This window comes from Sander lucioperca, chromosome 1 (assembly GCF_008315115.2).
Source record: "Sander lucioperca isolate FBNREF2018 chromosome 1, SLUC_FBN_1.2, whole genome shotgun sequence".
NCBI classification, from domain to species: domain Eukaryota; kingdom Metazoa; phylum Chordata; class Actinopteri; order Perciformes; family Percidae; genus Sander; species Sander lucioperca.
Genome location: NC_050173.1, coordinates 21,193,715 through 21,206,615, shown reverse-complemented (window position 1 = coordinate 21,206,615; position 12,901 = coordinate 21,193,715). Strand labels below are relative to the sequence as shown.

The 12,901-nt window shown below is 41.6% G+C and overlaps 1 protein-coding gene across 1 annotated transcript in view; it reads left to right on the top strand.

The window, feature by feature from the left end:
* Positions 1-12,901, top strand: part of dok6 (docking protein 6) — a 51,662-nt gene that overhangs the window by 15,154 nt on the left and 23,607 nt on the right. The window lies entirely within an intron of this gene.

Here is a 12,901-nt window from a genome sequence, read left to right as displayed (position 1 = left end):
TTGTCAGGCTCTGTATTATTAATGTGTTGTTAAAAAAAAAACTTGACCTTGTGTAAGTGGGGGGAAAAAAGCAGCCAGTTCATGTCACCCGTCAGTGTGGGAGCTCTGTTTGTTTCTGTTTGTTTGGAGATGAGTTTGTACACTCCACTCTCCTTCCCTCCCTGTTTCTTTCTCAGGGGAGTTCTTTTAATAGTAAGGAGGTGACAGTTTACCTCTCACTGAGCACTGGGGTGACAGTTTGGTACCTGCCCAGCTCTCATGAAACGCTAAAGCTGACTCGCTCAAGTTGCACGCAAAGCTGCCTGCTTTTTTAAAATCTGCACTCCATTCTAATGAGCCAAAATGACCTCGAGTGTAGGCCAAAGCAATCTGATCCCCTTTCTATTAAACAGCTTTTAATATTTCTCCAAGAATAATTGTTCAGTGAATGAATTTTGGATAAGGTCTGCCAAGGGAAATGGAGCACACAATAGTAGCATGGCAGTGGTACTTTGAGCGGATCATTTAAAGGTCATAATGGAGAAAATAATAGCTCCTAAGAGTCATAAGACAATTAAAAACATTAGGGTTATTGGATTGAATTATATAATACAAGAAAGAGAAGTTAATATGGTAAACTTTTGACCCACCATGAATCATAAGTATGCCAGTAGATTAGGACTTTTAACAAAAGGAAGTTTGGGAAGTTGCGAGCACACATTGGGGTCAACATTAACTGGTGTTACCTAACTGACTCGCACACCTCCCTCTCAATGTTCCCAGTTGTTCGCTCACATCTCTGAGAAATGTCTGTTGGGCGAAGTGATAATTGCATTCCTCAGTGATTTCATGCTGAGACACACAGTGACACCGAATCACAGCCCACTTAATCCAAGGGAGTGTGTTCTTTGGGAGGAAATGAGACAAAAACAATATGACCAACCCCATCGGACCCAGTTCTTTGACATAGAAGTGCACTTCCACATTCCCTTCCATTGCAAACGCATGTTTATTCCCAAGCGTCCTTCTTTCATTTGCACACCAAATGTGGCTGAGTCAAGTTAGTTCCAGGGAGCAAAAATCTCTGCGTTCTGGTTGTGAGGGAATAGCGGTTGCAGACACAGAGCCTGCTGCTTTCCCAGCTAACCGTATCAGAGAAGCAGCCCGAACATCAGTGAGCGAGTACCTCTTTAGAATTAATCCGCAGGGGAGAATGACTGCACCAATGCATGAGGATTACTGCTTTTAGGGCTTTTGATGAAATTCAAATAACAAACGCTTGCACAAAGTGTCCTGGAAAAAACTCTTTCGTTTCATTATATCCTGCAAAACATGCAAGTATTTGCTAGAACACCTCGCAGTGTTCTGTGCCTCATTCAATTTCACAGTCTTTATTGATATGATAATCAAGTGGTCAGCTAATGGTAATTAAGCTTGTCAATTGGTGGAGTTGCATCATGGTTGTGGGCAAGAGCTCCTTTCATCCTCTTACTTTCTATTCTCTTCCCACAGAGGCTTGCCGGTCACTTCTGAGGCACTGCATTTGGTTTCCATGTAACAGCCCCTCACCTGTTGGCCTAGATGCTAATTTTGCTCATTTGGAAGCAGGCGGTCGCGCAAGCACCAACATACTAAAGTAATACGGCTTAGCCTACATTACAATGGGGTTTTGTGCATGCAGACCATATTCCTCTTCATTTATGGATTTAGTTCAGTTTGACATTCAGCCTCGCTCGAGGATACACTGTGCTGGACAACTCATTCCAGTTCAATAAAAAAAAACAAAAAAAAAACACAGATGTATTGTTGCTTTCTGTCTACGATGTTCTCAGTATGCTTCTTGGCGACAGTATTCTGTCATAGTCAAATCCTTCTTTGTCTGCGTGTTGTTGTCTGTGAACGCTTCAGCCTTGTACATGGATTAAATGGAAATTGCTCTGTGTGTTTGTGTGTGTGTGTGTGTGTGTGTGTGTGTGCAGAGGATTGCTGACTAAAGCTGTAATACATAAATGTTTGGATGAGGGATGGTTTAAAGAGGAGGCAGTTGTCATAATGATGACTTAAAGCAAAATTGTCCCACTTTTTACACATGCACTGCCTTGCATACTGTAGCCAGCAGTGCTTGCCAACCTCAGTGTCACTAGAATCAATAGTGGTGAAAATATATGATGGAATAACTGAAGTAAGCAACATTATAAATCTGTATTGGTATATTATAGGATCATGATTGCATTGTAATTTATTTGTCCTAGCTTTTGTTCGTTTGACATGCCCAGTAAATACCCCAGGGAGGAGGCTGGTGAAGCAACACAGTAGTGTAAGCCGACACAAGCAATATACCGCCCTGTTTACACCATAAACATTGTTCCCCCTCTATTCCTCTTCGCTCGCTCACACCTGAGAGAGAAACTTCAATATTGACCTACATCTCCTTCAGAATAATTTGGCTGCTATTTTTGTGCTGTGCTTTAAAAAAAAAAAAGCCTTGCTACAGTAGCTGTGATAGCTGGATTCCGCACAGTGTGTGACATTTTAACTAATGTTTTCCTGCTCAAGGCTGCGTTGCCCAGCGTGGGTCAAACATTTCCCTTGTCTACCCCCCACAATAATAAGAAACAACAGTAGTTATACTTTCCCTGAACTCAACAATGTTATTTGCATGGAAGCAAAAAAAGACTCAGCTTGTAGCTTTCCAAGGTACATGTCATGCCTGAAATTTGGGGTTGGGGGAAGAGGGTTTCTTATGAACGATACAGAAAAAGGTCCAAGTCCAAGCATATTTCATCATGAATACTAATGGAGGGCTGCAGCAAGTTGCCTCTGTAGCTCTGGCCTATTCCGACACATTACTTTTTTAGCAGCTGCTCTCACAACCTCATGTTTGTTTTCATTCTTCCAAACTTTCTTTTGGTCTCTATTTCTGTTTGCTTCTTTCATGTTATCTTTTATATTTCATCCTTCTTGGCCTTCTCTAAATCTCTTGCTGGCTCTCTTTACATGGTCATTTTACCACCTGCCCTTGCAGTCATATTGGGTAGATGGTCCCTTTGCTTTTGGGCGAGGAATCAGCTGTAACCTGTTGTCCTTCATATTTCATGCCACAATGTGACCGGGATCCAGTTTTCTTAGCTATCTATACTCCCTGTTTAATGCCACCCACACAGTCACAGCCAGGGCCTTACCAAGTAAAAATAAGGGTTACTAATACTGTTGTATTACATTTTGGGACCAGTTTGGCTCATGAATGTTTGATGAGAATATCCAATCATGCATAGACACAAGAAAGAGATGAGGAATGGGAGAAAAGACATTTAGAAGAGAGAAGGTGACGACAGAAGGGCAGGAGGACAGACAGAGACGAATCAGGCTTGGAGAGAAAGTGAGGAGGGGGAGTGTGTGTGTGTGTGTGTGTGTGTGTTTAGGATGGAGTGGGGGGCAGTGATTACTTGCTGCTGAGGTAGCACTGCATTACACATGAGGATTTGGAATGGCCCAGATAAAGTAATCTATGATTAACTGGGGCGCGGCAGGCTCGCCACCCTGCCAACAGCTGTAGTCAGGGGCAAATTCTAAAATTATGGGATGTCCAAACATTTTAGATGCGGCAGGAAATATATTCCGGGGGGGGAGACAAGGTTGAGTAAGGATGTGTGTTATCAAGTCAAAGGTGACAGCCAGCGACTAGGGAAGAGAGTGACAGAGGGAGCAACGGTGCAAATAAGACAAGCGTTTTTAGTCATTGCATTTGGCAAAGGATTGTTGAAATGGTGGAAAAGTCCTGGGAGGATTTGGGGAGGGGAAGGAAGGGTCGTGGCCGGCGGAGTGATCGCGCAATGATTGCTGTAACAACTGTCTGACGGAATAACAAATCAAATTATAAAGATGGACACCGCGGCACAGACCTCGGTGCTGTCTGAAATTGATTGCCAGCACCAGGAGCTGATATTGTTGGGCCTGGTCTGTCATAGTCCATCAGGCATCATTATCACCAGGGGAACACTAAACCTTATGCAGAATGAGGAGGACGACTTCATCCACACTACTGCTAGGAGTTAGACACAAAAAAACAGACAGAGAGACAGACAGAACCATGCTACGTCAGATAGCTCTTGTTCAGAATCATGTAAATAAATGGCTCAGTATTCAACATGCTGTGTTGTGCCAGCTTAATCCGGTCCGTTATCATCATGTCTGAGTGTTGCAGGACTACCTTGATTGAAGTGCTCTCATGTTTTGTATTGCCTGTAAGTGCAGCAACAATCTTTTTATATTTTAAGTTTGTAGGACAAATGAAAAATGAAGAGATTACAAACCCTTCCCGCATTTCTCTCTTTTTTTTAATCACATATCTAAGGAATAATGAATGCATGTGCGCCTCTGAGGTATTATGATTGTGTTTCAATATTCACTCCTGAGAATCTAACAGGCGGCTATTTTTATTCTGCCATGTGATTAGTCATTTACCTGAAGCGGGCTGTCATTGGAAATCATTTTCATGTCTTCAGACAGTTCTTCAGTTCATCCAAATGACAAGTGATTTTGCCTGTGGGGGAAATAGGGCCCATATTTTATTGAGAGGCGAGACAGTTCCTTAATAGTATCAGAAGTTTGATGATTCTCTGTGAAGTGAATGGACTTTGTGTTTGAGGTCACTTACAGAAAATGAGGCTTCAAAGATGGCTCATTACTGAGGTCCACAAGGTGTCTGGCTTCCAAAATTCTCTACCAGGCTTCTCAGTCATGATTTTACACACTCTCTCGTCTGACAATACCACCTGTCAGGAACTCAAATTAAACTTTCTGGCATTTATTGCTACATAAAATGTCACTGTTCACCATAAAGGAAGGTTATTTTATATGTAGACAGATGTGCGCTCAGTTTCCCTTTGAACCTTTTATAAGAGCCCATCCAACCGTCTGCTTCCATCTGTCTGTCTGTGATCATATTTTGGCTCTAATACTTCTTCCGGTTCCCCCCGAACAACACTCTCAGTGTGGTTGTGGTAGTAGAGCTGGTGTTGATGAACTTGCTGCACCTTGCCAAGTGCCTCCTGAAGTGTTTTCCTTGCCACCGACAGACCTGCCTAAAAGTGAAGGGATTGCCCTTAAAAATGTTCTCTCCAGCTCATTGCTTTTGCTGCTGCCTAGTTTACACACGGCCTTGCTATGTGTGGCGATGCACTCACTGTTTTTCGATAGAGATGCAGTCCAAGAACAGAAGAAAGAGTATCTTATTTATATCTTACACAGTATTTGCAAAACATGCTCTTGGAAGTTTTGGTATTTTTTCACATTTAAATTTACACATTTGCTCAATGTCAGTCAAATTGAATTGGCAGTGCTAAAGTGAAAACCAATTTTCACATCCGTTTCAGTGTTGATTTCACTCTGTCATAATCAAAGATCTTGAGTGCTTTGAAGCAGGTTTTCATCAACAGTTTGAACCCATATTCTGTCCTGTATCCTTACAAGTCTTTTACTGCCTACAACTGATGCCACCACCACTATGTTTTGCATGAGAACTGAAGAGTCAGGTCTTTGTTTCATCTGCCTTATTTCCAAACTCATGGCATGTTGTCATGTCATGTGCCTTTTATCAGAAGTGGCTTCCCTTTGGCCACTCATACATATATGACATTTATGTTATCTTTTTTAAAATTAATATATACATATGGACATATATTTATCATGCTCATTTGTATGGTTCAGTGAATAAACAAAACATCACATATGTGATACGCAACATGCATTTGACCTGCATGCCCAATCAGTTGAACAAATATTACTCTGGGCTGAGATTTCCTATGTAACCTTACTAAAAAGGCTTAGGATGCTGCAAATGTTGGTATAATATGAAAATGGCTGGTGGGTTTAAGACAAATAATTATAATTTATTGAATGAATCAAATCTGAACATATGTGTCAGTGGCTTGTTGATTTTTACATGATGAACCCGTAGCTGTTCTCACTCCGCTTGGTCATTGGCTCTCAGAGTCACATACTTACGGCACGTGGGATTGCTGGGATTGGTTGAAGTCTCGGGAAACTTCAGGTTATTGGTCAAATTTGCGAAAAAGTTGCGGTGATTGGTCAAAATTGCGAGTCGCACCAAATTCGCGGTGATTGGTTGAATTCTCGTGAATTGGCGCGATCGCGAAATCCTGGAGGGACTGATAAAGAGAAGACGAAGGTTTATTATTTGTTTACCTCACATTAATTTCTGTTTTTGGTCTGTTTACTTATTAATGAAGAGGACAGACACACACACACACACACACACACACACTACGCACAATAATGTACAACTTGTGTTGGAAAAATAATTTTCTTTAATAAATCATTCCAAGATTGTGTTATGAAGTGTTACATTTTAATGACCCAATCTCATTTGGATTCCAGTGGCCCCATGTGTTCATCCCACCTCCTCACATTTAAATGAATACACAATAAAAATTACCTCTTGAAATCTTCTCTTTACGTTTTGGCTTCTAATTTTTTTGTGGTCCTGCTGAATTTTTCCATTCACTGAAAGCACTGTTTTCAATTCAATTCAATTTTATTTATAGTATCAAATCATAACAAGAGTTATCTTGAGACACTTTACAGATAGAGTAGGTCTAGACCACACTCTGTAGTTTAAGAAGCCCCAACTATTACAGTGGTTGCCTCAAGAGCAAGCATTAGCAGTAGCTATTGCGACAGTGGCAAGGAAAAACTCCCTTTTTTGTTAGGAAGAAACCTCGGACAGACCCAGACTCTTGGTAGGCGGTGTCTGACGGCACCGGTTGGGGGAGTGGTGAATGGTGGCAATAATAGTCATAATAAAGATAGTGAAACAGTGACCACAATGGTAGTCGTAGTAGTTCATGTCATAGTAGGGCACAGCAGGGCGTTATGGGGTATGGTGTGGAACAGCAGCCTGGGTGGACGCGGTTGGACGCAGCAGGACGCAGTCGGACACTGCGGGGAATCGCAGAGCGTAGCAGGGTGTAGTAAGTCCATAGCGTCAGCTGCACCCAGGACCCCGGTGTTGGTGTCACCCAATTCCAAGGCGAGAAGCATAGGGACTCCGGGGAGAAAACTCCCCAGAGCTAGGTTAGTAACAAGCATTTCTGGGACTAAGATGCACACAAAAGGAGACAAGTGAAAAGAGAGAAGAGGGAGCAGCTCATTGTGTCCTTGGAAGGAAGGAACTTCCGACAGCAGTCTAGAGTTATAATAGCATAACTAAGAGTGGCAGGCTAAAGAGAGGGGCCCTGGACCGGGCTCGTACTCTCCCCTGCCGGAACGGGCTTGTACTTCCTGCCTCCCTCTACTCTACTACGCTGCAACTCCTCACTCCCTAACTATAAGCTTTATCAAAGATGATGGTTTTCAGTTTATTCTTAAATGTGGCGATGGTGTCTGCCCCCCGAACCCAAGTTGGGAGCTGGTTCCACAGGAGAGGAGCCTGGTAGCTGAAGGCTCTGGCTCCCATTCTACTTTTAGAGACTCTAGGAACCACAAGTAGCTCTGAGTTCTGGGAGCGCAGTGCAGAGCTCTTCTATGTATGATGGTGCTTGACCATTTAGTGCTTTGTAGGTCAGGAGAAGGATTTTAAATTCAATCCTGGATTTTACAGGAAGCCAATGCAGAGAAGCTAATACAGGAGAAATATGATCTCTTTTCTTAGTTCTTGTCAGAACACGTGCTGCAGCATTCTGGATCAGCTGTAGGGTCTTGAGGTACTTATTTGAGCAGCCTGATAGTAAAGAATTACAGTAGTCCAGCTGGGAAGTAACGAATGCATGGACTAGTTTTTCAGCATCGTTTTGCGAGAGGATGTTCCTGATTTTGGCAATGTTACGAAGATGGAAAAAGGCTGTTCTTGAGGTTTGTTTTAAGTGGGCGTTAAAGGATAGGTCCTGGTCAAAAATGACTCCTAGATTTCTGACAGTAGTGCTGGAGGCCAGAACAATACCATCTAGGGTAGGTATATCTTTAGATAATGAAGTTCGGTGGTGCTTGGGTCCCAGCACAATAACTTCCGTTTTGTTTGAGTTTAACATCAGAAAATTGTGGGTCATCCAGGATTTTATATCTTTAATGCACGCTTGAAGTTTAGCTAACTGACCGCTTTCGTCTGGCTTAATTGACAGATATAATTGGGTGTCGTCTGCGTAACAGTGAAAGTTAATTGAGTGTTTCCTAATAATATTGCCTAGAGGAAGCATATATAAAGAGAATAGGATTGGTCCAAGCACTGAGCCTTGAGGAACGCCATGGCTAACTTTAGCGTATTTGGATGGTTTATCGTTAATATTAACAAATTGGGATCGCTCAGAAAAATAGGACTTAAACCAGCTTAGTGCGATTCCTTTAATGCCAACTAAATGTTCCAGTCTCTGTAACAGGATGGTATGGTCAATAGTGTCAATTGCAGCACTAAGGTCCAATAAGACAAGTATGGAAACAAGTCCTTTGTCAGCAGCAGTTAGAAGGTCGTTAGTGATTTTCACCAGTGCCGTCTCTGTGCTATGATGCATTCTAAATCCTGACTGAAAGTCTTCAAATAGACTATTTCTATGCAGAAAGTCACACAATTGATTAGTGACTACCTTCTCAAGGATTTTGGAGAGAAAGGGGAGGTTAGATATAGGTCTATAGTTGGCTAAGACCTCAGGATCGAGGGTGGGTTTTTTCAGAATAGGTTTTATCACAGCTACTTTAAAAGACTGCAGTACGTGACCTGTTAATAAGGACATATTGATCGTATCTAGTAATGTGGTGTTGACCACGGGTAGTGCTTCTTTAAGTAGCCTCATTGGAATGGGGTCTAAGAGACAGGTAGTTGGCTTAGCTGAAGAGACCCTTAACATTAATTGTTGGAGGTCTATAGGATAAAAGCCGTCTAAGTATGTATCAGGTCTTGTTTTGACGAGTGGATCACATGAATAATTTTGTCTTTAAGAGAACTTGCACATCGAGGCTATATTTTAATTGTGTGTGTGTTTGTGTTTCTAAGCAGGTACAGGTTGTGTGTGTGTGCATATGAGACAGCCTTCTCTGACTAACTTCCAATGACTACGTTTACATGCACATAATATTCCATTTTTTGCCCTTATTCCTAAAAAGACGATATTCCGACTAAGCTGTTTACATGGCTAATGAAAGTGAATATTCCACTAATATTCCCGTTTACATGTAGTCATGCAAAGTATGATTTTTTCAAAGTTTGCCAGCGGTGGCAGACTTGTTGGACCGTGCGAACACAGCGTCCCTCTTTCATTCCTTCAACCAGCTTCTTGAAAAGGTCAACGTAGCGTTGTGTGTGCATTTCCAAAGACCTGTTGATATCCAAGTCTTTAATAATGTTTAAAAGTAGCTGTGTTTATCCTTGTTATTGGGTCTGCAGCCTTGCAAACTGTTGGCTGGTTGGTTTGTGTACAGCAACCATAGCAACGCACAGAGCTGACCATAAGCCGTAAACAGGCAAGAGGCCGTAACCTGCAGTAAAAAAAAAAAAAAAAAGATTAAGACGCATATTCCGAATGCATTGTATATATGTCCAAAGAATGCCTCTATAACCTGAATAATACCGGAGTATCCCACGTCTTGATCGGAAAATGCTATATTCGGAAAAAGGCAATACTCTCCTATCTGGTCTAACCTACAAAATAAATACAAATTAAGCAACAAACAAACAAGAAGTAGTACAGCATTATACTTTAGCATTAGTTGTATATATTAGTAGTATAACTTGATGGAAATAAATAAAAAATTCAAGGCTCAAAGAACCTAACATACCAGTAAATCAAACACAGGACCTGGACGTGGAAAACAGGTCGACTGGCCAGCAATCAAAGCCGAAGGCAGCGTTGCTTTTTGGTCACAAGCCTGCCATTTTGCCTATGTAAACACGCCAAATTCAATTTCGGTAGTAGATCACTTTTTGCATGGGGTATTTTTTCCACAAACTCTGTGTAGTAAAAGCTTTGCAATGCCTACTTTGTGTAATTGACTAAAGGTATACCGCAGGGTGGGTGGAGGTGGAACTGCTTTTACACAACTGTAATCAGAGGACAACTCAAAGCAAAAACTAGGATAATTTAATTTTCATAAGAACTGTCCTCTTCATCATCAGTTTGTGTCTTTCTGAAACTGGTGGGTTGGATTCCAGTGCCAAGCAGTGTACTCTTCACTGTATTGGCATGAAATGAGTTGCACCAAACCGGCAAAGAGTCTCATTCACATCTGTGTAATTACGATCAGTGTTAGAGTGTTTCTGAATAAGACCCACCAGCAGCCCAAGAATAGGACTGCCTTGACAAAGCATTGACAATTGTGGAACAGGCAAAATTAAGCCCACTCCATTCATACCCCCTAGTTCTTATTATGCAAAAGCTATCTCACTGAGCTTGCTTTTGTGCTGGTATAATTACTTAATCTGGGCACTCCTAGGGTGAATTACTTTGTGTGTGGCAAGCAGGCAGCAAGCTCCCAAAGGGGAATTGAGGCTAGCTTTAATTTTACTGCTTAAAAGTCACAAATGTGATAATGGCCATTATCAAAAGGGATTCACATCTTTGCTTGTTTTTCTGTCAAAGCTGCAATTTTTGTTTTATTTTTATAGGCGTTATTTTGGAAACAAATACAGTATGTTTAATTTTGAGCATGAATTTGTTAGGGCTTTGTTTCCTTACGTCTTTTAAAGCATTTTATAGATGGTGTGTGTCAAGAATGATCTACTGTGCATTACAGAGTGTGTTGTGCACTATTTTGTGTTGTTTGCAGTTTATAATGGGCCTGGGCAACACTTAACTAGAATGGAGGCCCATCAAGGCAGACCGATAAGGACCTAGGGATCCACTCTAGTCAATTACTGCAAAGTGCCAAGTTCAACTCAGTGGGCCTTTTATGAAGTACACCAGCTGAGTAAACAAATTAATCGTACATCCATGGTTCCCCAACACAACCATGGAGCCCAGGGCAATCATACATCAGGCAGAGTGATAGCGGCTGTCTGCACCAGGAAGTAGAAGGGTCCCACTATTAAAGATAGGCAACCACATAGGACTCATAAGGAATTGGCCATCACACTTATTCTGCTTCTCAACTGCACTGTGCCTGTCTGTATTTACGTTTAACACCTTGACACTGGTTGTGTAAAGAGGAATTCTAAGTAGTGCTCTGGGATAATACAGTGGCATGATATTAACAGCTCTTTTATCAATCCTCAGGGATGTTGCTGTCCAAAAAAAAAAGTCCACCTCCAAATGTGGTGAAATGTTGTCATATAAACTGAGAGATTAAGTGTTTATTTAGGGGTTAAGAAAATTCTTCTACTTCATAAGCCAAGTTAAGCATTAAAAACCCATTGTATAAGCTGAAAATTGTATCATATCAAGAAAACAGGGCAGTTCTTAGCTCATGATTGCATGATGTTCACAGGACTGCCACCATATATAGGGTTACAATGACAGATGTACATGTTCAAATAAGCGTGTGCGTGCATATCTGTGATAAGAATGTCAGACAGTTATTTAAAAAGGAAGTTGAAGAGAGGAATCTTGTGCATTTTAGTGATTTTGTGTGTTCACGTGTGTGTGTGTGTATGTGTGTGTGTGTGTGTGTGTGTGTGTGTGTGTGTGTGTGTGTGTGTTCATTTGAGGCCCTATTCATGATTGCGATTGTGTGTGAATTTACGCTGTAGGGAGTAGTATGAAACAGCGAAAATCCACATGGGTGAAACACAGGACTCTCACCCAGGAGAGTGGGGATCGCGTCCCACGTGTGGCGTTTCCTCGCTCTCTTCTTTTCCTAAACCCAACCTCATTCTTCTTTTCCTAAACTCAACTGTCGCTTTCTTCTTTTACTAAAGCCAACCCCGTTTTTCTTTTCCTAAACCCAACCGGTTCTTCTTTTCCTAAACTCTACCGTAGCTTTCTTCTCGCGATAACACGTTCTCACCATAACACGGCAAGACGACGATAACACACCACGTGGCGTGTATGTTTATGTCCGCTGTATACAGCGTAGACATACACGCAGATAGCTCAAAATGCGTACAGATAACACGCCACTTGGCTTAAGAAAGTCGGCGTGTATGTTTACACGAAGTCATGTTCCCTCGTTGAATGTGCTACAGTAGGTGCAATCTGAACAGCTTGTGAGCCCATTATACTTCAAGGGAAAATTGGCCAACTTTAATGTGGATGCCCAATCAGTACTGATGGTATACATAGTCCATTGAAGAAATAAATTCCCCAGTGTGTGCTATATTGGCTGAAAGAAGCAAGTCATCCTGCTTGCTGAGCCGTGGCTGCTATACCAATATGTACCAGGATGCATTGCGCACAATCAACGAGTTTGCTAAACCCTTAAAAAACTGCCCATGCTGACAATAATTGCAGTAGAAGTATTCTGTTTCTGTTAGTATCGCCAGTAACTGTAAAATGTACACTGTAAAAAAAATCTCATCCATAACATAGCTAGTTTGCAATACAAGAAGAGAGAGCAAGGTTTGTGAACTGCATTGTGCCCCCAGCTACCAAAGCTGAAGAAGCACTCTGTAGTTCTTCTGTCACTGGTGTACGGAAGCAGATTTTGCAGCTGCGGCCAGTTGAGCCCCATGGACACAGAGAACATTGGAAAGAACTGCAGGCTTTTTTTTACACCATATCCCTAACCCAGATAGAGATAAGGTTGAAAATCGCTGAATTGTCCCTTTCAGCATTACCAACCCCATGCATATAATCAAAGGAGTAAATAAAGTTGCCATTGACCGAAATAAAAGCGTTTACTCAAGTCCTTAAACTCTGATCAGCTGTCATATACGGAGCAGTGGATTATCTAAATGCATTAATAATGAGATCATGACATTTGAATGAGATACATTCCAAAAATATGTATTTTCAGATGTATTTGATTCATGATGCATAAT